General features: G+C 43.5%; 1 protein-coding gene across 3 annotated transcripts in view; it reads right to left on the bottom strand.

The window, feature by feature from the left end:
• Nucleotides 1–27524, bottom strand: part of LOC105277066 (protein Tob1) — a 73128-nt gene that overhangs the window by 17326 nt on the left and 28278 nt on the right. Inside the window, exon 1 of one of the 3 annotated variants that reach the window (XM_011335208.3) lies at nt 20696–21305. The exons of the other annotated variants lie outside the window; for them this stretch is intronic. The gene's annotated coding sequence lies outside the window, so the exon portion shown is untranslated. Of the gene's footprint in view, nt 1–20695; nt 21306–27524 lie in introns of those variants that run through there. 3 annotated transcript variants of the gene reach the window in all.

Here is a 27524-nt window from a genome sequence, read left to right as displayed (position 1 = left end):
GACGAGTGACTTGATTAAACAATTAAACGGGCACTCGTTGCGAGGAGCAATGTCGCGGAAATTGTACTAATATTGACGCAAGTTTTTCGGATCCAAGTTACGGAGAGATGGAAAGCTGGCCGAGCACCTCATCCGGAATTCCATCGCGCGCCGGAAGGTACGAGGTAATTAAAACATCGCGTGATTATTCTCAAAATTAACGTTCTGCCCCGCGGAAAGATAAGCTATCGAAAAGAAACTTAATGGGGCGCAATTAATGGATGAAAATTGATAACGGACGAGGAGGAGGTCGGTAGCGACGCCGTGAGACGGATGCGAGAGGGAGCACTTTTTCATTTCCGGGAGTGAAATGACGATTTCTACGGATTTTCCATCGTTCGATTCGATTGTGACGCACGAGCGGGATTAATTTCAGCGAGCGGGTGCGTTCGAGCGGCGTTGCTTGCGCGACGAAAATTTACGAGCCGCGTCGATGCATGCGGAAGTAATCGCGCGCACGTCTGCTCACTGATAATTTCGTCGTCTGTGGAAGAACGTTTGAATGGTAGAAGCACAGGAGAACTTAATGGCGAAGAAGAAGAGCGGAGGCCGGATGGAGGGCGCGGGGAACGGGAAAAGAAAGAGCCAAGAAGCCCATTATCCGCGAAAATACGGCTGGTTGTCATCCCCAGACTCGCCCGAGACGATCGGACGACCGATTCGCCGTTATTTTATTCTTTTCCGTCGTGGCGCCTTTTAAGAAAGAAACTGCATCGTCGTTTAGGCATTTTATGACCAATTTGTTCAACGACCACCAGGAGGCGATCTATGGTCGCATGGTGGCTCTTAACTCCCCGCTGAAATCCGCGTATTTGTTATCTCGCGTCGCGAGAAAGAGAGGGACGACTGTCTTCTTACGTTTCTGATAATTCGCGCGGCCTATTGATTTTACGATAAATAAATCGGATCTCAGAACCGAGTATCGCGCGATGACCGTCGACGAACGTCAGTCATTGGCGTCGTCGACACGTAACATGTTTTTGCCGTTTCTTCTACGTGCTGCGCAAGATTACGATGTATCGTTGATTGCATTGTCGTTTTTTAACATTGTTGTTAGATACACGTGCGAGGAAAATGTGAGTTGCTGCTTATCGCGCATGCCTAAAGAATAGAACTTGGAAAATATCGACGGAGGGAGATTGCTACATTTCTCATTGTGTTCTCCATTAGCACAGGAATGTTGGAAGACCTCGCCGGTATCCGTTTTGTAAGTGGCTAATTGTACAATTTAATACTAAACGCACAATTTAATGCGGAGAAAAACGCATGACTGATTGTGAGCATCATTAAGAAGATTATCGTGAGACTTAAAAGGATTACCACGATTATCGTTTAATTGTAGTTTAAAAAATGTATGCATTTGTATAAATTTACAATTAAGTTTTATTAACGTCGGTAATTGCCTGCCGCGATGTTCCGGTACGGCGCGAGAAAAAATCAGTATCTTGTTATTATATGTATTTATACATCGCAAGAGCTAAAGCTGTCGGAATCTTCGATAAATAAAAATTATGACATCAATTATCTCCTTTTTTTTCACGGTGACATATCTTGGAATTCCTCGGGGTTTCCCTCGGGGGAGCGATCACTTCAACGCCTAAATTAAGCAATATCTGACAACTGCGTAATCTACTGCTATATAAAATGGTTCCTATAGTACGTCTTCGTAAATCTCCCGATGATATAATACATACATGTCATAACACGTATAGATATTTTTCCAAGGATAAACAGTATCTTTTCTCTTTTATGTGTTTGTAGCTACGAATTGGTATCTGATAAAAGCGTAATTATTAAAATGTTTAAAAACAACAACAAACAGAAGTGACTCATTAAATGTGAGAATATCAGGAATGCTTATAAGACTATTCAAAATGTTTTCCATTTTTATGCATCTTAAAATGCAAGAGAAAAATTTACGAGCTTTATTTCCGATAAGTCTCATCTTACATAGCGACAGAAATAAAATGTAAACTTCAAAGCTTTACTATCAAGAGGATGAATCGTGATGTTATGCAAACTACTTCTTTAAAAGATTTTCCGTCTCTGACGATATTTAATTTTCGCTACGCACAGACACGAGCAGGTTTACCTCATTCCACACCTATAATAGGAGGAAGGTGGAAAAACGCAGCTTCTTCGAGGACCATTGCGAAACGAGCTCTTCTCACGTGAGATTATTTAACGCTACGATCTAAAGGTCAATAGAAAACCGCTGCTTTTCCTCGATGAGTCTGTTGATAACCGCGAGAAACAATGGTACTGGAAATCCCGTGACTATCGGCTATATACGGATACACGTAATTGTTCACAGAACGCTAAAAGCGCGAGAATATCTTTCTCTCTTTATCTTCTCTCTCGTTCTCTCTTTTCTCTTTCTCTCATCCATCCTTTTTATCTCAATATGCTACAATAGACGCCGATAGGATTTCCTCGAACAGCTTCGGCACGGATGAATGAAGAATTTCTCTCATTGGTCGTCGTTTATGACGGGGAACTACCTTTCTTTCGATTTTTACGCAAATTAACGATCTTAATATTTCTAGGTTTATTCCATTATTCCGCTTTTATATTAACTTTCTCTAATCAGGAGATGATCATGATCGAGGCATTTTATTGGTTGGAAGTTTAAAATTATAAACTAACAACGTTATGAAATTGGTTATAATAACATTTTGGAAAATAATCGTTAACAAGCTCTTTTATGATGAAAAGATGAAGAATTTTATGAGAATTATTATCTAATTTCCTATGTGTATAGAGTTACATCATAATAGTATCAATTATTATCTAATAATTGCTTTAACGCGATTCATCTTTTTCATAGAACACTTTTACATCTAGAACGCCTGATTTGTCCTAATAAATTTTATATTGATATTTTTCTGATTATTTTATATAAATATATTTTTTGATATCTTATGTTTCCTTGCATCTTCTATTCTATTATGTTTGTATCTCGCAAAGGGTCGATTTTCTCTATTCATAAAAATAATGATGATGTTATATGATGTTACGTATAAAGTCTGCATAAAATCCAATCACTGAGCAGAAATATCACATTTGTTATTGCAGATATGGATGAATGTATTTTTTAAATATCAAAGGTATACACAAGAGAGGGTACCTTCGTGTACGTAAATTATATCCGCTCGCCGAATACAGCATCCGACGCAGAATGTAAACGTGATACCATTATATCCGGTCGGACGGACACATTGTACCGCTCACTCCGTTGCCTCCGTTGTCGAATGCATAATTAATGTTTTCAGATATTTCATTGCCGGTTAATTTGCTTTAATAAGCAGACGGTATGGAAAATGAGAATCTCGATGAAGGTGCGTGGTGGTAGTCTTTACTCTCAAAATTGGCCACCACTCTTCCGTTCGTGTATACATTACGAGGGCCGATCAAAGTCTGGGATGAATTATCAACGGCTCGCGAGATAGACGTAACAGAGCATTGCGAACAATATCAGAACATCACATATTTCATTTCAGCAAAGGGGAAGTCACTTGCGTTGAATATACAACGAGACCAAAGCTAATGCCAAAAAAAACGAGCAAACTCTCGACTCACTCCGCGGACTATAAGGCGTAATAAAATTTCCACAGAGAAACGGATCCTAATGATCTCCAGGAAACAGCCCCGTAAGTACCGTAACCATACGTAAATGCAATATTAAACTCTCCCTTATTGTTAGTATCCCGTCTTGGATCTGAATTAAATGGGGTAAGTGACCTCCTCGAGAGAAGTAAGTTGCATGCTTTCCCGAGAGGGTGATTTCGCAAGTTTCAAGATACTTCATAAAAATCCTTTTGAGCGTAAACCCTCGTGCCCAATGAAGAAAGCGCGGCGTTTTCGGAGCCGCGAATGTTCGTGCGGTTTCCATTGCGAAAGCGGAAGGAAGAAACGTGGGCGAGGTGGTGATCGATCGCGGGGCCGTGGCCGCCCCCAGGAAGGGGTAGAAACGGGAGGGAAAGAGAGAGGTGTTCTCGCAGGGAGGCGGGCGAGTACTAGCTACGAGAAAGAGAAAAAAGATTCGACATCGCCGATATCTCACTGATATCCGACCACGTTTCACGATCTGGATTTGCGACTGGACACGAACCGACCGCCGTCGTGGTCGGACTGCGCATTAGCTCTGATTACTCTCGAGAAAAATCTGAACCCGTTCGAGATCGAAGAATAAACAGGGGATTCTATCCCGTCGGGCGGAATGTAATTTTAACGACAGCAGACCTTGCATCACCTCCTTTACTTGAAAATTTTTTGGTATTTACATTATCTCTGATATCACATTGCGATATTTTGTAAATGTATATACGGATTACGCATATACAAAGACAATTTTTTGAGATACTATCAGTTTCCTCCCTTTTAATGCAACATAAAGATCATAAATGTATATCAAAATGTTCCGATTTGTTTCATAAAGAATTAATATCAGAAAATTTACATAACGTTGATGTTGAAAGAATCGATACTTCAGGATAAATTCCTCTATCTCTTGCAGATATTCTTCAAGAGGCTGCAGGGTTACATCCCATAAGGAAATATGGAACGAACGTGAGAACGAGGAACTACTCCGCGGGAAAGCGGATTTTGAAGCCGCCGATATTTCAACGATAGCAGCGGAATCGAGATTCGCGATGGATACGAGCCAACGATCTCAGGCCAACTGCACTAACTCGGATTACTTCGGTAGAAGCATTGAAACCTCGTACGAAATCGCGAAGTAACCGTGGAAGCACTTATCGTATCTTTTACCTCGTCTCGCACGGTGGATACTTGTAATCGAGGATCGGGATCTTATTTCCATCTGGAAGTCACCCGTGTGAAATTAACGCGGGAGTATCGCACCGGTCGAGCGAACTGCATTACCGGGGATCCACGGCCGCCGCCGGATCTCATTTTATCGTCCGTCTGAAGTCACCCGCGCGCGAAAAGGCGACACGAGGAGCGGGATAGCGGGAAGAGAAATAAAACGCCTCGAAGACATAGACCGATCGATACTTCTTCCCATGCAACGGACGCAGCCCGTGTCCCCGTCGAAGGCGTAGCTGCTGCGGTGCTCCGCTGCAAACCCGCGATCGTCCTCGTCACGCGCTGAGCCACGCGTTAAATTCCGTGCGGCTAGATCGGCGCGCATTAACGAGGTATAAAATAAGGTGTAAGCAAAGAGTCGGTCGAGAAACAGTGCATGATCGCGCGTTGCATAAAGCATCATTACACGAGAAATATAATTTTTTACAAACTTCTGCTCGCCATCGTAATGGGGATTAAAGAATATATCTTCTTTTTTTTCGAGGGAATCCGATTTGCCTCGTTTAAAACTATTCATCTGCATTCACGGTTGATCGACACAAATTATGATGAATCGAGTGTTAGGTATTCGCGCAGCGTGAGCGAATATCGAGCGAATTTCCCCGCGCGTTTAATTGGGCGCGCTATTAATGGGTAATTGCGAAACATTCTATTCGGGACCGAGGGAAATCTGCAATGGCGGTTTTCTCGTGACCCTCCCGGCATCTTTATAAACTATAACTGGCTCGCAGCGCATTTTCAAGCCAAGGTTGAAGCTGCTAGGCTGGCACTTGGTCTAAGAACTTCTGGTATTTCCTACTGCAATACGCGCGTACAACCCGGAAGGGCATCGATTTGGAGGGCGATCTTTTGGAACGCACGGTAGCACGAGATCGTAACCGCTCCGCGGAAACTACTTCGTTCCATGTGCCATAACTTGTTTTACTCGCGTACTCGAGAGCGTTTTACCGTGGCACGTAGTCGAGTTCCGCTAAGGAGGGTAGGGCGAAGCTGCACACGGGGAGTGCAGCTAAAACGCGGAAAAGTGTTGGTAAACAACGGTAATAATGATGATGGCGGTAGAAAAGTACGCGCGAAAGGGAACGTGACTCGACTACCTCACCCGAAATGCACTTTTTCATTTTCTCGCGTGACCCCCGCACCGGCATTTTTCTCTCGCGAATGAAAATTCCGCGGATCATCCGCGAGGATGAAGATGTATACTTATATATTTCATCCGACGACGATTTGTTTAATGTTTTGGCCGCTTGAGTTTGAGAAATGTCGAATTAACAGAGCAAAGAGACGTTAAAGATTATCTCGAAATGATATTGTATCTCTACGATAAATTGAATCTGCATTCCGAATCGACAATATATGTATCCTAGAGTACTCCTCGAAGTTATATAAATTTTGCAGACATTTTACAGAATCTTGTTTCTTGTCCTGAATATCTCAAAAAAATGTTAACGCATCCTTCACAAGGAATAAATATAGAAGGATAGAAATACACAAATTTCCGTTCGCGGATCATTTCCTTATTCGTCCAGCTGTAGAGTAACTTCGGGCCGCGTCCTCAAGACCTGTTTACGTAAGTGTGAATAAGACGTGCCGCATTCTAACGGTGATCTATTTATATCCACTGCTCCTCGAAATCCCGGCTCGCGGCCGGCCCGAACGCGCCTAATTTTATATTCGGAGCAAAGACTCCGGCACCATTGCCAAGTGGAGCTCTAACAATCGATCCCTCGCACCGCGACCTTCTGCTGCCACGACATCAAAGAGGAATATTTACGAAAAACAATCTTTTTCGTCAAAGGAAATCGTTTGTGACGATAGCGATCTCCGACTCTTGAAAAACGGCGGATGCGCACTCATACGTATTCCGGCCGACTAAAATAGAGCTCGGCGGAAAATAATGGAGGATTAATCGGATGACGTTGGAAAAGCGGGAACGAAGGGAACGCGATTCCACGTGCTTTGACCTAATCCCGTTCTGTCCGTAATTGGATCACACGAAGAAAGAGACGAGGTCGGCGAGCTTAACGGCGGGAATTAATTCCGCTGACCACGTGGAAAGTTCCTTCGCACCCAAGAGCAGCCTGCAGCGAAGCTTTCGGAATGGAGCAAGTCCCTCTAAGCCGAAGAGAAAAGTGGATGACACGTCCGCGTTGTTCAGAAAAATTCCACATGCCTAGTTACGAATCTCGCTCGGTTCTACACTTTAATTTTATAAGCAGGCACGCTTTGACGCGACAATGCCGCGAGACCATCCATCCATCCGCGCGCGTTATGAAACTATTGCGGAATGAGATTTACGGATTCCATAAAACCGTTGCTTTTGGCGAGTTCGCTCTTGCTTTCTGCGCGTAATACATTCGAGTGACGCGAATACGTTTTCCCTGCAGGATCGAAACGCACGACGCATTTAGAACGAATATTAATCGCCGGCGAATGAGTAATACCTCTGAAAATACGCCTAGATGTAATTAAAGTGACCGGATTATCAACCACCACCATCGAGATCGGGATGTGTCTATGGCTCGAACGTTCCTGCGATTATTATACGGCATCGGCTGCTGCACGCCGTGCGGCGATAAAGTCAGCTGCCAGCTTCGCATTGGTGCGGAAATACCGGCGCTGTTTCACCGCCCGTGCTCCCGTTTAACGATATTTCGAGGCAGGCAGACTCGGCAGTTTCGGTAATTCCAGAGGAGTCGGATACCGCATTAGCCGTATTCTATGGATGTAACTTTAATTAACCGTTTCCCGAGCTGGACCGTAACTATCGATACGCGAGAAAGCGAAAAATATTCAGCTCTATATTCGGCTGATACTCAGGAAATATAGCGCAGTCTACAACGAGATTATGGGATATCGCGGAAAAAATGTTACGAGAAAATTGCTCTCTATTTTCAATAACGTTATCCTCTCTCTCTTTCTGTTTCTCTCTCCACTCTCTTTTCCTTTGGATGAAATCATATGAAAAGTACCTACATTTTTTAAGCAATAAAAGAGACAATTCCAAATCGTCGTAAAGTGTTTCGCATTAAATGGAAAGCTGTGCTCTGTTTCAGTTAAAGATATCATATATTTTTAATATATATATATATATATATTATTAAAGATTAAATAAATCTCTTGTCTCACACCTCGTAATTATTAAATTATGTGTTAAAAGTTACATGTTTAATAATGTGTACGTATATAATGACGCGAATAAATCTGTACGCTATTTTTATCCAATAACAAACATGTAATCAAACGCAACAAGTCGTTCGCCGAAAATCACAAAGGCAAGTCGCAATCTCTGATATGAACATTTCTTATCTGTCGACGAAAAATGATAACGATGACTTAGTCCTCAATTGAATCGCTCAAACACGTTGTTTTCAAACTCTTCTCTCTCTCCAGTTACTTTCTCAAAATCCAAAAATTCGTATAAAAGCATACTTCAGTCTTAAAGTAAAAATTTAAATTTTAATGTATATGAGATGATTATTACAAAATAATTCCTCTCTCTAAACGTATCCATTTTGTGTATGTTTATTTTTATCACCAAGTACGCTGATCGTCCATCTCTCTCTTCCGACTTTTCCACCGACGATATCTGACGACTTTTATGCGATTGCGCTCGCCGATTAATGAACGGGGTCAATGGAAAGTGCGAGCGTTCAAGAGATTAATCTTTTCGATTTCTATCGGCATTGACCCTGCCCGAGCACGCAAGCCGGATGTCAAGTAGAAACAACTATTACGCGTTGCAACCCGATGAAAAATAGCGAGCGATCATCCTTGGATTATAAATCGATCCGACCGAACGAATAATACGTGACTTGAAGATCTAACGCGTATAAGAGAATCAGCACGTAGGTACTCGTACCTACATCGATTTACACATTCGTTACACAACGAGCGAGTCGCCGAATCGTCGAATCGAATCGGCGAGGAAATTCCGACAATTCTGCTCGCCGATGGAAAATCACGAGTGCGCGATCTTCGATCGGCTTAGCTTCGTTCGTGGCTTGCGGAAGTGGTGGCGAACCGATAAAGGCCGGTTCAACGGTCGCTCATCGGCCGGGAATCGTCGCGGCGCTTCCTGCGTCAGCCGCGGGTTGGCAACAATGAAAGTGCTCGATTACACGCTCGTTATATAATTAAGATTGTTACGTGCGCCGGCGGGAGTAGGCGCTGCGTTACCTTGCTTGCAGCTGGATGCTGCAAGCTGCGCTGGACGTGTATCATTACAGGGCGGTTCTGGTTCAGCATCTCCGATATTGTCAGCTGGTTAGCAGATAACGGATTTTTATAAGCGCATTCAACGACAGAGGAACAGAAAATGATAAGAAAAATATTTATGACGAACTGCAACTACGACTGCGACGCGATAGTAAACGAGAAAAAAAGAATTTGTATTTATACAGGTAAGAAGTAAATTTGAAAAAATTTGTCGTTTTTGTGTTGCCCAGGAGAAATTAATCATTTACGATTCACCAGCGCCGCGGTGCTTTTACCGAGTTTTAATCCCGCGAGTTTTGCGAGCACGCGCGTAAAGTGAAAATTATTCATTCGAGTGGAAGTTTATCGCGGCGCTTTACGCGCGTGCACGCACGACGGTCATCGCGATAATGGCTTTATCGCGATTAACGTCGCCCACCGGCGTCCGATATTACGCAGTCGCGGCTCTGGATCGGAACGAGCAAGGATAGATTGATCGAGCGGACACACGCGGAGAAGCGCGATGTACACGGCGCATCACGTGCGTTGGCGATTCCAATTTCCTGATATCATCGATCGACCGTTACACGCGAAGCCTTAAACCCTGCGATCCATTCCGAAGACCGTACCGTTCTACTGACTGAATCTATTTTCGCGATAAAGACAGCCGCGAGGGTATACTTTGGCTTTCAAATTGACTACTCGCGAAAAGCGAGAGATGTTCCTTTGCTCGAACAGATTACCCAACTCTTATAGTAAATCAAATTCTACTAAACTTACTTCCATATTAATTTGAAGGGACGACTTGAAGTTGTACATTTCTCTCTCTCTCTCTCTTTCTTTCTCTTTTCCTAAATTATACGTTCGTGAAAAACGATGCGAGAGCCATTTAATTTTTGATAAAACTGACTTTTTATGAGTTTCGAAAAAGAAGTATCTGTCTGATAGGCTCAACACGCGCAGTCTTAAATTCCTTGGGATACGAAGCGAAAGGGAATACAGTTCGCTCGTTTAGGAGTTAGGAGCCAGATTCATATCGGTATATTTCTGAAATATCCATCGTACAAATGGCTGAATGAGCCCGTACCGTTGTACGCGGGCACATACGCTTATTCAGCAACGTTTCTTCTTCAGCTGACGCATCGATTACGAGGGTCATCGGCCGAATAATTGCTGTTTGAATATTCGAGCGCAGCACGGATGGAATACTCGCAATTTGAACAGACCTGCGTCGTTACCGCTTTTTTTTACGGTTTCGATGGGTGCGCGATAGCAATATGCCCTCGAGCTTTTATCGCGGTGCTGATATCGATCACATTGGGAAGAGAGAGAATTATAATTGTTGTAACACCGTCGTACTAGACCGAATGACGATACCTTTAACGCTTTGTCTTGTATCATCGGTTCAACTGATTCAGCGATGTAATCGCCTTAATTGATAATAGTCATCGGTACTATTAATATTAATGTCGAAACCGCGCACAAGCTCTTATCCCACGTGGAAATATCTATTTTAATTAATACGATGATTACTCGATAATCAGCGTGATGTAATTTTTCGTCATTTGCAATCTTAATAACATGCTTAGCAGTGACGCGTGCAAAGAACACGGCAATTATACAGTTGCGTAATACGTGACGACTCCACGTGCCTGTCTCAAGGCTCCGCAATTAACCCCGAGGACTCTAATTGTCGTACTATTCGCTCGTATTCCGCGCTCGTAACGGCAAACTGTTCAAACATCAAACATGCGACGAAAGGCGGTCAGATTCGGCCAGATTCGTTATCAGTATTTGCACACCTCGTGACTCGTGACGAGTGCTCGCGTATGAGTTAGCGTTCTTCGCAAAAAAATCTGATAACGTTGCAACATGAAATTTCATTTGATCGCTCTGATGACAGTCCGAAGGAATTTGACAATGTGTGAACGGGAGTTTCACGTGATTTCGTGAGATCATAGAACCGAACCCATCAATCCAAAATGATTTCTTATTAATAGCCACGTTACACAATTAATGGTCAAAAATAAAAAAAGGATATTGTTATAAAAGTAAAACGTGTCATGATACAAATTATGGTGTACAAATAATGAAAGATAAATTAGATGCTGCTACCGATAAAGTGATAGACGATAATATGTTTAGAATTCGTACTTGAAGATAATGTATTTCTTAAAGAAACATTTTTGCTATTTTTTAAATATATTTCCCATACACGTACATATAGTCACCAATATATAATCGCAGTATATCGAAATAAAATAAAAATATGACTCTTGTGTAACAGATATAGAATATAGAGTAGAATAAAAAAATTGTGAAAAGCTTTTAGACAAGTTTGTCGAATTTTGGAGCAGCGTGCAACGTTTGTGCCCGAAATAGTTGGAATCACGCCTGTGTTTGTTTTAACTTTATACAAGTGTCGATTTTAGCTCGTTGTACAGCAGGACATCGAGCGACGCGCGTTTCATTTTCATTCGATATACTACTACCCGTCGCTAACGTGGTAAGCCGATAATGCTTATGCACGACTTGCTCCAACCACTTTGAACTTGGCGGTTCTTGCAAATCGCATGGAAAACGGGGTAGTAGGTCGCTCGACACCGGCGGCTGCGTTCGAGAACATCCGTTTGGCATTTCTCCGAGCTGAGTCGGGTGTCCCTTTCTATTCCAAGATCGTGTCGTTGCTTTTTCAGCGGCGTCAGCGGATCGATACCCGCATAAAGAAATCCCTTACACAAACGTTGCTACGCGCAACGATAATATAATAATATCGCGTTTGTGAAAAATCGCGTCTCCACGATACTATAAAATCCTAGATAAATTCAGATACAACGTCCCGTATCTGTTATAACTTTGGAAACGTGAGGAAATTTGAAAATAAATGAGTATCCTCAGCGTTTACTGATGTAAGCACGGAGATAAGCTTGAATAAAATTACTGAAGGAAACGACGATGCTTTCGGGACACACTTGAGACGAGGGGTTAAAATTACGCTTAACCACAGGGCAACTGGAGATTCGTTTGGCAACCCTGTCATTTTCTCGAGGGCCCTTAACGAGCTCTCTTCTCTCTCACTTTGCTTTGCGCGCGCGTTCCACCCCTTCTGCCCTCTTCCCAAAAATCTAAACTCTCCTCAGACTGTTAAATGCACAGTGATGGGAAATGTTGTTTGGGAAAGAGAGATGTTACGCCGTTTGTAAATAGAAATGTTTCGTTGTATACGGAATGTCCGAGTATTCGCGTATCGTTGTGATTGTTACGACAGCTTTGTCAGCACGAAACGCTCCGTCAGCTCGATTTTCTGCGCTCCGATAATTTTTATCGAACGGTCATCGTTACGTTATTATCGAGACTATAAATTCTCTACGTAGCTAACGTGATATCACGCGTATTCTCTGTGTAATCAATCGTATAAAACCGAGTCAGCTTCCTTCATTTTGCGACTCCCTTTTCACACCCACAGAAAAGATTTCTGGACTTAATGCTATTACTCTTTAATCTATCATAAAATAAGATCGCTATAGCGACAATCATATTTATTATTGAAAAGAAGCATATTTTAATCTTGAATAGAAAATTCGAAAATCTAGATTCAAATAATCTTGGTGCTATCTCATTCATTTTCTCAGAAGGATTTAGATAAAAATTTGTAGCAAGTTCAAAATATTCTTGATTTAAGAATATTGTGAGATCTAAAAGACATCTTATTCTATTATTGTAAGAGAATTTGTAGAATCTGCACAAAACGGCCAATATTTATGTGTTGCAATCGAAAATCGGGAAAGTGTTTCTGTGTTTCTGTTATTTACAATGAATAAGTGCAATACTCTACAAGAAATATTAAAAGATATGGAAATGTCTTATCTCGAATCTTATTTCTCAAGTAAGTATATATACATTATATACTCAGTCTTATGTACATATACTCAAGTAAGTATATATACATAAGACATTTCCATATCTTTTAATATTTCTTGTAGAGTATTGCACTTATTCATTGTAAATAACAGAAACACAGAAACACTTTCCCGATTTTCGATTGCAACACATAAATATTGGCCGTTTTATCCGAATAAAGGACGCAGAAACGCCGAGTCGACGAGCGACTGTGAGAAAATGATGCGTCGACATGGACAAAGCCTACTATAAAGTGGCGCTAATATCAAATTATTCTACATACAAGAATATATAAGCATAAATTTGTATATGTTACTCTTGTCTGAAGACAGTAAGACAATCTTATTTAATTCGAGAGAGAAGAATAGAAATTACTGATTTAAATTAAAAATTATTTTATTTTCATATTTTTTATACTTGTAATACGATTAAATTAGTCAAGAATATTTTTTGTCTTGTTATCAGAAATCCTTTCTGAGGGTGCATACCTTGTATTGACTATAAATTTTATTTAAAACTGTAATCCATAAGAAAACAATTATCGATGATAATTTGTAAAGAATTTTTCAAGATGCACGAATATATATTATAATTGTCATATGAAAGGAACGAAAGTACGCCACGATATTCAAAGATGCATTTAAAAAGTCCATTAAAAGTGCAGCAGCCATTTTTGCAGTCATGAATTTGAGCTTATGTATCGGGTTTCATGAATCAATAAACATCGCTTGCGTCACAACCCGGTAGCTTTTAATGCAACCTGCAATAACGTGCGGAAAAAACGGTGCATAATGGAATCTCGCGGCACAGAAGTTTTCAGCAATTTTCCTAATACAACTTGGCGGTCATCCAATCGCCAATGTTGCATCGATTATCGGAGCTATCTCGATAAAAAGGTGATTTAGTGTCCGTCAATTTCAATTGTATCGTCCAGTATCTTTCTCTCGTGATGTAGAAATAATTAATACAATTAAATCGCATGAATAACGAGCATTGAGACTCCTCGGCCGAATTTCGTGTTCTTGAATTTATTATTCCGCATAGTGGTACGAGACATCGTAAAGCGTAATCATCTAATTGGACTATTCATTATGCGAGAACGCCGAGTCTGACGTGATAGCGCACGATACTAGAAAGTAATACAAATTTAATGAGGCAACTTTACGAGTATAGCCTATGCGAGTAAGTGCCGAGTGTGCATTTACGAAATTAATAAAACGGACTTTCTTCCAACGTTCGCAAGCACAAGGAGATCGGTGGGAGCCCCGGTGCGTACAATAAAGTAAACGTAAAACGCGTATTCTAAGCAAACGAGATTCGAGCTCGGCGATGTGGAGCAGTGGATGATGATCGATCCGTTGCGCCAAATTGGCGATCGATCGGCAAAACGCTGACGTAAAGATACGCTGTAGTGTGAAGAGGAAGAACGCGACGATAACCCCTCGTCGTGCTGATGAGGGAACTCAGAAAAGCGGACCGCGAGTCTGTTCTCGAACGGGAGATTAACGATCTATCGCTAGGGGAGCACGAGCCGGCGTCGTGCTCCCATTCGACAACACGTTATTCTTAGGCAAAGCAGCTGCGAAATTAATGAAGGCATCGTGCCGAGAGACAGAGAGACGCGGAATAATCTCGCTGGCGCGAGTTACACAAGCGGCTACGTGTCGCATAAAAGAACGTTTCGCGCTTCTCACGCGGAAACGTCGCCGAGGAGGAGCAGCGGTTTCGCGCGTGATGGATGAGAGTGATCCCTGCGCAGCATTTGAGACGAAAAAAATCATCGTAAAAGAGAGAAAGAGAGGGACTTTTCACGGGGTATATCATCGAGGAACGTTTAACTTTCACGCCGAGTTTGCGAATTGATACTCGCCGCGAGTATGGCGCGTCGCGAGCGAGCGAGTCGGAGCGAGTGCGAGTCGTGACGATATTTTCTGGTTTCCACGTCGAACTTAAGTAAGATCAAAGTTATGTACTTATTGTCAGTGTTGGGAACGTTACTTCGAAAAAGTAACGCGTTACCGTTACCGTTATTTTTCGTAAAAAGTAACGCGTATCGTTACTCGTTACCAATTTTAAAAAGTAACTCGTTACCGTTACCGTTACTTAAAAAATAACGATTCGTTACTTTTTTATAAAATATTTAAATAAAATATGTACTTGATTAAAAAATGTAATTATTTTTATTTTTACACAGTTGGAAAATTTGTGTTTTCTTGTTAAAAAATATGCCGGTTAACATTTTTGTGTTAAATATTTAACATATTCATGTGTTAATTTAACATGTTGCTGTTGTGTTAATTTAAGTCAAGTGTTAAATTTTTAAAACAACTAAAAAAGTATAAAAATTACACATTGTGCATCTATTTTTTATTTTACACAATAGATATGTTCCGTATTATTAGTGACAAGTTTTATCTGTTAAAATTTACAGAAAACTATGTTGAGAGTAAAGATGTATGTAAAAATAACTTTTTTTTCGAGTTAATTTTATCATTAAAAATATGTTGATTTTACACAAAATTTATTTCAAATTACTTCGCAGTTTGCATTCATTTTGGGTTAAAATATTAACATAATATTAGTGTCACCATTTAACATATCTATATTATGTTAAATTAACACAAAAATTTATGTGGATCGTTTGGGACATGTGATATCTGTTAAATTTAACACAAATTTTTCACCTGTGTATATATGTTAACATTTTATTCATATATACATATATGTATATATATTATTTTAATAATAATAAATTGGTTTTGCGAAACTCTTGCACTTATAATTGCACAATGTTTTACTTAAAATGATAACACTAAAATTAATAAGTAATAAAAAGAACTTAATTAGTAACTAATGAAAAGAACTGAAAGTAAAGAGCTGTTGCCTGAGTGGAATCTGTGCGTTCATTCTGCTGATTTATTGAGTAGAGATAAAAATTAAAATAACGATAAAAGTAACGGTTAAATTCGTTACCGTTACTGTAAAAATGTAACTACGTTATCGTTATCGTTACAGACAGCAAAAAGTAACGATCGTTACCGAAAAATAGTAACGGTAACGGTAACGACGTTACAAGTAACGCGTTACTTCCCAACTCTGCTTATTGTAGTGATTACTGAGCTAACATTTAAATATTGCACGCTTCAACATATGCATCCGTTTTATCCGTCATTTAATCAAGGCTATCCAATTGTGATTGTAATTGACACGATATTACGATTCTTACGCGCGTCTAAACGGCTGATGTATCAAGTCCGGAATCGCATCCGTATGTATTCAAGGCTAGCCGGATTTTTAATATTAGAAACGAAGCATCGAGGATATTTAACGGAGAACATTCCGTATTCTCGGTGATACGCGCAAAGACCAACGAGGAGATGCGCTAAGAATTGTTTTCACGTACTTCAGGTGGTACCTACGATCGATTCGGCCGCAACGCGAGCGGATGCAATTGGGAAACGCCGATGCACTTCGTACATTAGTTTCCAGGCAGTTCGTGACCGCCATCGATCCCGATGGTCCCACGTATTTGCCTACGGTGGGCGACAGTATTTGCACGCTGAGATTTTCCAATTAAACCGTGATTAATTCCGTGACAGACGGTCCGAGAGCGTGTATCCAGTTGTTTACAGCGGAAAGAAGTCGAGAGAGCGAGGATGAGAGGCAGATAGACACGGATAGAGAGAACGAGGGTGCGCGGAGAAGATCGATGAACGGGATGCTGGGAAATCGACGTTAATCTGATTTTGGTAGTCGAGCAGAGCGGATAATTTGTTTGGCTCTGGAAAAGAGCGTGTACACGCCGCGAGAATGTATACGTATATGTATATACCGGGCCGAGCGTTTACTCGATAAGCAACGCGTTATCCCGTTAACGCTTTAACAACGGCCACCAACGGAATTTACGGTACATTAAACTTTTTTTCGGCGAAGGCAGCGCTAGAGAGAGGGCACGCACAGCGCCCACAGTGCGGATAAATGGACGCAAGTACATACATACTCGGCGATTGATAAATGCGTACCAGCTGCGCAAATAAATTCGCAAACTCGTTTAAAAATATTCGGTTGGCCAAAAAGTAATTGCGTTTTTTTCCAATAGATGGACATACATGTCTTGAAATGTAACTAACTTCATTCTAAACCGCAAATTCATTATGTAGGTTAACAACTCACAGTTCAAGTTTGTTTTAGAAAAAGAAAGTACACGATTTCGTTAACAATTGTTTGTTTGCCGTCGATTTCAAAATGGAAAATCAAAAAGAACATTTTCCTCATATTTTGTTTTATTACTTCCGAAAAGGGAAAAACGCTGTGCAAGCTCATAAAAAGTTACGTGATGTATATGGCGAAGATGCTTTAAAACTGCGGCAGTGTCAAAATTCGTTTACTAAATTTCGATCTGCAGATTTTAATGTGAAAGATGCACCGCGCTCAGGAAGGCCAATCGAAATTGATGATGACAAAATAAAGGCACTGATCGATTCCAATCGGCGTTCAACGACACGAGAGATTGCTGAGAATCTTAACATATCGAAATCGAGTGTTGAAAACCATTTAAAACGACTTGGATACATTAGTAAGCTCGATATTTGGGTAGCACATGAGCTCAAAGAAATTCATCTCACTAAGAGTATTGACATCTGCGATTCTCTTTTGAAACGTGAGGAAAATGATCCATTTTTGAAACGTATGATAACGGGCGACGAAAAATGGATCGTCTACAACAACGTCAAACGAAAAAGATCGTGGAGCAAGCGTGATGAACCTGCTGAAAGCACTTGAAAAGCAGATATTCACCAAAGAAAGATTATGCTGTCAGTCTGGTGGGACTTTAAAGGTATTGTGTATTTTGAGCTGCTTGCAAGGAATCAAACCATTCATTCAGACGTATACTGTCGTCAACTGGATAAATTAAATGATGCCATCAAACAGAAACGTCGAGAATTGGTGAATCGCAAAGGTGTTGTGTTTCACCATGATAACGCTAGACCACGTACAAGTTTGGTCACTCGTGAAAAATTGTTGCAGCTTGGATGGGATGTGTTACCATGATGTTACCACATCCACCATATTCGCCAGACCTGGCACCATCAGATTACCATTTGTTTCGTTCTTTGCAAAACGCCTTGAATGGTAAAACCTTTACTGCTGATGAGGACATCAAATCGTTCTTGGAATTGTTTTTTGCTGAAAAAGATAAGAATTGTTTTGAGCGCGGAATCATGAAGTTGCCTGAAAAATGGCAAAAGATAAACAAAATGGACAATATATTGTTTAATAAAGTTTTTGTTTCCCATGAAAAATTCGCCTTTTATTTATATTAAAAAAAACGCAATTACTTTTTGGCCAACCCAATACAAGCGCGCCCCGCCCCGCCATCCACGGTCCAGTCGAGTTGTTTGTTTAGAAATTTCGCGGGAAAATCACTAGAAAAATCCTCTTGTTCCGTTTCCCCTTGATTCGGAGACGCCGATCCGCATTTCACTCTTGTCCGGTCTTTGTAATTAAGTTATCCGGATTACAGCGATGTAATAACAATAGTACCGGGAGTTATGCCGCCCCGGACTCGACCCATGTGACGAATCGATCGTGCAATCTCCTTGAAAACAAACGATGCAACTGGTCGATCTTAAACCGCTGCATGACTGCCACGTGTTCCAACACGTGTATCGACAACGGACGCTATTACGATTTGACGCTAAAAACCGGCTTTCCGTCAGTCTCGCGACCTTTAACGTAATTAGCTGTAACGATCACGTTTGTGCGAGTGTGTACGCGCGCAGAAGCAGTGAGTCACAGTGCTAACTCCAGATTGTTGTCCTCAATGGCAGCCTTGAAGAAATTAATCGTCTTGTCGCCGCGTACGCGAGCGAGTACACTTTAATGGAATTAAATCGCGCGACGAGCATACGTGTGCTCGCTGTCTCCTGCGTAATCCGAGAGGACAAAATAACTGCAACGGGCTAAAACAGGAATTCGTTTATCTCCCTTCTGCATCTCCCGTGTACGTACATCTCGTTATCACGTAAACCAATTATACGATATCTCAATCGTGTAGGCGTAAAAAATTCATAATTTTTCTGACAAACAATTGCATTTCGCATTTGCTTCGAGACGACGCAATCGTCACGGGGACGCTTGATGGGTTTATAATCTTGGCGTGCATGCACGGACACGAGACGCTGGCCATCGCTTGATTCGTATCGCGAGGATGCGGGATTCGTCGGGATTGTCGCTCGTGCATCTGCGAATTACGTGCGACGCAAGCAATAAAAAACGCGAGATGAAAACTCGATATTCCGCGGCGGCCTCCGGTTCAAACGTTTATCCGCCACGACTTTCTCGCACGGTGGCCACGTCGTGTCCTTTTTACGAGGCTACACGATACGCTATCAAGGCCGTGACTATCGTCACCTGTTCTTGCGCCACATAATTGCGGCCGCGGAACGGAGCGGAATCGCGAGCAGGTGTATTACGTCGCAGGTACGCGTACGCGTCGTCGTCGGTGGCGTGGGCGACATGGTATGGCATGGAACTCGCGCACGACTGGTTGTCACGTAACACGCGACCGCGTGCTGCACGCGCGCGCGTGCGACGAGCAACGTCACGGCGTGGCACACGCGTGAGATCGCGCCGCACTCACGCTCCGCGTGACAACCCGCCTCTCGGCCGATCGTTCGCGAGCGCGCGCTCGCAACGTTAATTACGCCGGCCGATTAATTAAGCGACCAAGTTCACGTGAATCGTGCAATCTCTACACGTGCTTTTATAATTATTTCTCGTGTTGTTGTAATTAGTGTAATTAATCGTTGCGTTAAGTGCTTTACATGATTTCTGAAAGAATTTGTAGCAAATTTCTATACTAGGGGTCTCATCTCCGATTTCGTTCACACTTTGCACGAAGCTTCCTTTTGGTCTACAATTAAGAGTTATATTCTCAGAGCGGGCAAACAATATGTCGTCCTTGGGGAAAGTCATCAAGTGGTACTTTATAATGCCCCCTAATATAGAAATTTACCGAATTTGTTTACTGTTGGTAAATTTTCACGATAATTATGCTTCACGGAAGTACAATTTTGTTTATGTTATAGATACGGACATTTTTCGGTATCGGTTTTGGTTTATTTCACAGACGCTAAACCTGCAGTTTTGCAACGGTAATAACGCCGCACCAGTTTTCCGCGCAATCAATTTGGTCGAAGCGGTAATTTTACGTGAATTTGTAGTTTGCCCTCTTATCGACGTTTACGGGTGACAAGCGCGGAGATAAGCGTGCAAAGTATCGAGTGACGCGAGCACCACTCGCGCACATCCGCTTCGTTCAATTTGTTGCGAGCTGGGGAACCGCGAAAAAATGCACGCGAGGAATGCCGTCTCACGCACGAGAACGCTGTCGTCCTCCTGAAATCTATCGACAAACATGAACAGATCGAGAATCTTCAACGATTGCTGTCGCGGTAGCGATCATTAGCCACTCGAGATCAAATTACGTCCATCCGGCTTGATTCCGCCTCGCGTTCCCTCGCGAACTTTCCCGCCGACGTCATTCGCGAAAACGAGCACGCGGAACGCGCGCGCGGTGCGTGCACGTCGTCGCCGATCGCGATCTACGTACCTACGCTCGCGCGACCTCAAGTTCGCCCCGCGGAAGGCCGCGCTTCCGGCACGGCGCGTACGCGCTGGCCGAGTTCCTCGGAGCTCTGGAACTCCGCCACGCGCGGGAGATACTCACGTGTCACGCCAGAGCGCACCGCGTTCTCGACAGCGCCTCGACGTTGCTCTTCTTGCACCTGCCGCGATTTATCCACACTGCGAAACGCTCCTCAGAAACGGAACTCCCTCCTCTTTCACACTCTCTCAACACTCGCGGCGAGAAGGGGATGACGGGGGAATGACGGATCAATCGGCGCGGGACGTTAAGTACTTCACTCGAGATGCATCCCACGAGATCGCACGCTGGATCTCGGATGTATGCCTCTGTGTGTGTGTGTTTGTGTGTATCGGTATAAAAGTAAAAAAAGAAAACTGCTAATTGCGGGGGGTTGAAGGGCGACGGAGACCTCGTTGTGTCCGGCTGCTTCTCTGCCTCTTCTTCCTCTTCCTCTCCTATCGCTCCTTCGGCCTTCGCGAGCGAGGCGGTGCGACGACGAGATCGTGTCGGCTCCGGATGAAGCACTGAAAAGAACTCGCGCGCGCGCGCGTACACGTAGGTACACCGTCCCCCCGTGAACGTCGCGTGCCCCGTGTATATGGCTCTGTGTGTGGTGTCTCCCGTGTTCGCGAGAGAGCGTTTTGTCGCCCCTTCCTGCCCCAGGTAATCCGTACCGCGTACTACGCACGAAACGACGCCCGCGAGTGCCGCTGCGAGACTGGAACGCGGGGTAACATGTGCGGGTTCTTACATAGCGCGGCCGCTGGTGGGGTGGAGGAGAGGTCGTCGCGGAGGGGTGCGACGACGTGGAGCAGCCGAGGCAACTGGTAGGGATGACCCCACTTCTCGCGAAGAAGAGAACTCGGATGGAGTGGTGCGCCGGCAAGGACGCCGGGGCTGCGGCGACGCGTCGGCCGCGAGCGTTCTCGGCACACTCGAGTCGCCGCCGCCTCGACGTGCGCTTCGACCACGCTCGCACTTCTCCAGCCTATCATTATTTTTCATTAAGGGGGGAGCCTGCTTTAGAACGCTGAAAATAAGGTATATTTTACGAATTGTTTTTGGAGAAACTATACAGCGGATCATTATAAAACTTTTATGCATTTATTAGTACATGTTTAAAGATAAAAAAAATTATTTTTTGATTTGAATATATCGCTTGTAGAGATCGTCCTGGAGAAATCTTAGTGCAGCCGCGTCGCCGGCATTGCAAATTGGTGGGCATTCTCCTGCCTTCAAATTTCGTCTAAACTGAAAAATTGAAATATGTTCTCGTTATTTATGAGTTCCCATCGTCGATGAACCAAAGAGAGAAGAAAAAAGTTGAAAAGTGCCAAAATGGTGGAGCTTAGAACACAAAAGTACGATTTTTAGGCAAAGTTTTTGAACTTTTTCATGCAAAAATAATTGTTTAACTTAATGTTTTTATGAATATTAAAGGTTCATCGACGATGGGAATTCATAAATAACAAGAAAATATTTCAATTTTTCAGTTTGGATGAAATTTGGAGGCAGGAGAATGCTCACCAATTTACAATGCCAGCTGCACTAAGATGCCTCCAGGACGACCTCTACAGGCGATATATTCAAATCAAAAAATAATTTTTTTATCTTTAAACATGTACTAATAAATGCATAAAATTTTATAATGATCCGCTGTATAGTTTCTCCAAAAAACATTCGTAAAATTATACCTTATTTTCAACGTTCTAAAGCAGGCTCCCCCCTTAATTCTCGCACTCGCATCGTCTGAGCGAGACGTTTCCTCGATTACAAATTGATCCTTCGTTTCTTTCTTCTTTGAGGCATTTACTGTTTTTTTTTTTCATCAATTAAACATTATTCTGCAAAATTGCGATGACATTGATCCGAAGCGCAAATTTAGACAAACAAGAATTGCCGCAATTCTGAATATTCCGTACACGTTTGCAGACAGGAAAGGAATGAATCGCAAAACCGATCGCGAAGTTCAGGTTTCGACTACGAGCCGCGCCAGACGAGAGTGCGCGCGTTTCAGAACGGGCGAGTAAACAACGGCGCAGCGGAATGTCGTCGAGTTCTTTAATTTCTATTTTCTACTGCGTCTTGGCATGGAGCCGCCGCGGTGGGAATCAAAGCGTAACACAACACGAGAGGAAAATTACGCGCGGGAGGAAGACGCGTATCGGAACTTCCGCGATGAACTGAGACGAGCAGTGCGCGCGCGAATGCATTGTACGTACGTATGTATGTGCGTACGTACGTACCTGGCTTGGCGTGAATCGCGGTGCAGCGCCGCGGCGGAGAGATGAATTCCTCTTTGCGGGAGGCGGAGGAGAGCGCGTTTTGTTCGCCGACAATAACGAGGGGACCCGCGGCACCGCTTCTTGCACCGTCGGTGGCGTGCGCTTGCTCGCTCACCGCGGAAGCAATTGTAAATCGTTCCGCCGCTTTGTGCCGCGCGAACGTTAATTCGCGACGCTCGTGCGCGCGAATTCACCGGGTGTCCCGCGTGACCGGAGCACCGCTTTGTTCGCAGCTCCGTAATGTCCGTGAAAGCGACGCTTCTCAAATTACGTCGGCTCGAGGCATCATCGGCGATGCCATCGACTACCGCGTGAGCGTTCATTCAATCCGCCGATTCGTTCAACGCGATAAAATCCGCCTTCTTGCTTGGTAATTTCTTTTTCGGGGACACCCGATACGTGCGGTGGTATTCGCACTCGAGGTGCACGGACGGGGGTACGGAGTTCAGGCAAGTGGAAAGTTCGCCAGGAAGCAAACGGCACCGTCGCCGCGGTGTCTTCCTCGCGACCGATTTTGCCGGTCGTAACGGCACCGCGCGCGCGATCGTCGGGGTTCGCAATTAACGCGACTCTAATAAAATATTAATTAACGGCGGAAACGCGTCGCCTGTCGGCATCGTCGCGATCAAGCGCGCGAGCGGGAGGGGGTTGCGGAATTATTTTAACCCTTCGTCGCAGCAGACGAGCGCACGCGTACACGAATCGCCAACCGCGCGTTTAAAATGCAGGCGCAATCAATAAACCCCCTCCCCCCCCCCTGCCCCCGTGATTCGCTCGGCGAAATTAATTCGACCGTCGAGATGAAACTCGACGAGATCAACGCGATTCGCGCGCCGAATGTGAATGATAAAATCCGCGACGACTCTCAGACTACGCAGTTCGACGTGCCTTGTCGGTTCCGAGTATCTCGACCGCGTAATACGGCAAGGGAGCAATTGTCGTTCTCCCCGTGAGAACGACCGGGAACCAGTACAGCGTTTCTCTTTTCTTTTTTCGGCTGAGATCACCGAGTAATTTCGTCGTCATCGCCGTCGTCGTCGCCGTTGCGCCTGCGCACGTGCGCGCCAGCAAAATTTCACCGTACAATTTAAGGGTTAAAGGTGCCGTGGAAACTGGCGCGCGCGCGCGCGAGCTGCAAATGAAGGATCACGAACATTGCGCTGTCCATCAACGGTGCTTGTACGTTGATCTTCGCCGCGTTCCTGCCGCTTTGCCGCATCTCCGTAGCGCATCCTTTTCGTTGCGCGCGCCGCATGTTCAGATGGAACAGTTCGCGAGCGTCGCGTATACGGAACTCGCTAGATTTATTGACACGATTTGTTAACGCGCCGAGATGGAATAACGGACTAGAATTTTATTGATATGTATCGGCCGTGCGATAATATAAGTTTCTCAGTTTAATCCCCGTGTGATTCCCGCGATCGACATCGACATCCAGCGATTCCGCGCTGCAGCCGCTCTCTCGCAATTATTTTTGTTTGCAAATATCAAAAAATAATAAATCGATGCCGCGACCCGTTTCTCTCCTCGCGATATTGCAATTTTGTCCGCGGCTCCGATGGCGGAGGGGATCCCGAAATTCATCAGTGTATTCGAGCGCAGCACGGATGGCGCGATTCGCGTGCAGCGCGGCCGCGCGCACCCGCGCCCGTCCGCGGCAAAAATAAATTGGGGAAATCGCCCAGCGGCCGAGCAGAGAGAGGGAGAAACGAGCTGAAAACAAGAAAAGTGTTCGCGATAGGAAGTGCACACGCGTGCGCGCGAATGGTAACGTCAAATATTTGCGCGTAACAGTTGCGTACCGCGACACTCGCGCGCGTGCACGCTTCGAGTTTGCACTCGACGAACGACGCGAGGGAGATGGAAAAAAAGACAAACCGCGAGAGGACCAATATTTCTATCGTCCGGAATCTGAACGATAAAAATATTAGCGGGAAAGAATAAAAATTGTTCGCGGTGATATGGGAGCCCTGATGCTCGTCACGATCGGTGCGAACGATCTCGGAGCGAATACGAATGCAAGATAAATCGTAAATATGAAAATACGCGTCCGGCAATAGAGATACGTGTTGCATGATAGACGCGTAATTGTTATTACGAATCGCGCACGGTGCTGCACTTTGTCTCTGTCGTCGACTGAGGAATGAAGAAAACAAGACGGGGAGAAAAGAAATGCTCGATTTAAGGGGGGAGCCTGCTTTAGAACGCTGAAAATAAGGTATATTTTACGAATTGGTTTTGAAGAAACTATACAGCGGATCGTTATAAAACTTTGATGCATTTATTAGTACATGTTTAAAGATAAAAAAAATTATTTTTTTATTTGAATATATCGCTTGTAGAGATCGTCCTGGAGAAATCTTAGTGCAGCCGCGTCGCCGGCATTGCAAATTGGTGAGCATTCTCCTGCCTCCAAATTTCGTCTAAACTGAAAAATTGAAATATGTTCTCGTTATTTATGAATTCCCATCGTCGATGAACCAAAGAGAGAAGAAAAAAGTTGAAAAGTGCCAAAATGGTGGAGCTTAGAACACAAAAGTACGATTTTTAGGCAAAGTTTTTGAACTTTTTCATGCAAAAATAATTGTTTAACTTAATGTTTTTATGAATATTAAAGGTTCATCGACGATGGGAATTCATAAATAACAAGAAAATATTTCAATTTTTCAGTTTGGATGAAATTTGGAGGCAGGAGAATGCTCACCAATTTACAATGCCAGCTGCACTAAGATGCCTCCAGGACGACCTCTACAGGCGATATATTCAAATCAAAAAATAATTTTTTTATCTTTAAACATGTACTAATAAATGCATCAAAGTTTTATAATGATCCGCTGTATAATTTCTCCAAAAACAATTCGTAAAATTATACCTTATTTTCAACGTTCTAAAGCAGGTTCCCCCCTTAATATGCGTATCGTGTTGAAACGTGTGGATAATCGTGGCGGCATGTACGCGGAGATAAGGCGCTCGGATAATTTGCCAATAAGCTGTAAGGCCATAATTCGCGGCCATAAAATGCGAAACAATGCATCCTCGCTCTCGCTCGCGTCGCTGTCTACGTCGGAAATTTATCGCCCGATGATAAATCGCTCGATTGTGCGTAACTGTACGTCCGTTTAATCCGTGATCGACGTATCGTTAATTTTCTCTGCGGGAACGAGAGAAAACGAGAGCCACCCAGTGTCGCTGCCGATTCGGAAAGTTCGAGTAAATGCTCGGTGCCCGTTCACCGCGGATTCGTGATCGCAGTGTGAGTCATTCAATAGCTGTTCGAAGTTTCTGTACCGATAAACGCAATCATATTGCGCCGATAGCGCCGGTGTTATCGTTTGCAAGAAAAGCATAACGTAATCGCGCGCGAGCGTACGTATTGCATTAAGTTCGCATTAAGCCCCGTGTCTTGCCGCGATAGTACCATTATAACAAAATGAGATTTTACAGTTTTACTGAATCATATTTGGGCGCGGTAAAGGCACTTACTGAATTAGTCGAGGAATAAAAATCAAGCATGTTCTTTAAGTTCAATTTTGATAAAGTCCAGCTTGTCAGGATTGAATAATCACGTTCGGTGTAACAAATGTGATACAACATCAACTGAGATTTCGTAATTCGGCTTAATTATTGCTTGAGAAATGAAAAAGAAAATGAAGCTTTCAAGCAGAAGGAGTCGCGATGGGCCGGAAGCGCGTTGTCGTAGAAAGTACCGGAAAGTGCAAGCTAAAAACGCATCGTTTTGGAACGATGTCCGATTGTCGCAAGGTGCGCAGATCCGAGCGCGTGCGCGTCTTGTTTTGCGTCTTACGTAATGCGATACGCAACGAGAGGAACGGGGCGTTTCTGCCGCGAACGGAAATCATATCCGCGCGTTACACGCGCGTTGCGTAAGAACCGTAAGGAACTGGCCGACGACAACGTAATCGTATCGACGCGATGGTACACGCGTGATACGTACGTACACACGCGTGCACAACGTCGCAGAAATTTCGAACGTCTGCGACCTTCGACTTCTCTTTACGATTATCACGCCGGATCCAGCGCGTGCTTCAATCCAGAACGAGAAGTCAGACGGGCGCAGGAATGAATTTAGATTTACTCATCATTGACTCTAAATCTCTGTTCCTGTTTTCGATTAGTGCCTATATACATACAGACCTAGATTAACGCGTATAAGAGGATAAAAATTAATATCTCACTTTCGGCAACATACTCACAAGTGAAGTTTACAGCTTACGAGGCGAAAATAACGAAATTGAAATAATATAACGAAATATAATAACGAAATTGATATAAGATATTATTATTATTATATGACGGTTTATAATGACGGAATAAACGGTATGTTCTATTTAAAATGTTGCGCAAACCGGGACACTGTTAGGGCCAACGAAAAATGCTTCTTTGATATCTCGAAAGCGCACTGTTATCGCTCGTCCGATCACAAGATCCGCTCGCCTCGACGAGGTCTGCACGACGGAATGAGCGTTTGCGCGATATCTACGCGGTGTTATTAAGACACGCGCGTAATTCGGACGTAACGCGAGCCACGCTTGAGCGAGTACGCACCGGCCATTCATGAAGGCGCGGGTCCGAGGCGCGTTCCAAGCGGCTTCTGCTCAGCTCGG

The sequence above is a fragment of the Ooceraea biroi genome, chromosome 3 (assembly GCF_003672135.1).
Source record: "Ooceraea biroi isolate clonal line C1 chromosome 3, Obir_v5.4, whole genome shotgun sequence".
In the NCBI taxonomy this organism is placed as follows: domain Eukaryota; kingdom Metazoa; phylum Arthropoda; class Insecta; order Hymenoptera; family Formicidae; genus Ooceraea; species Ooceraea biroi.
The sequence above is the reverse complement of the archived record's forward strand: the minus strand, read 5'-3'. Positions and strand labels throughout refer to the sequence as shown.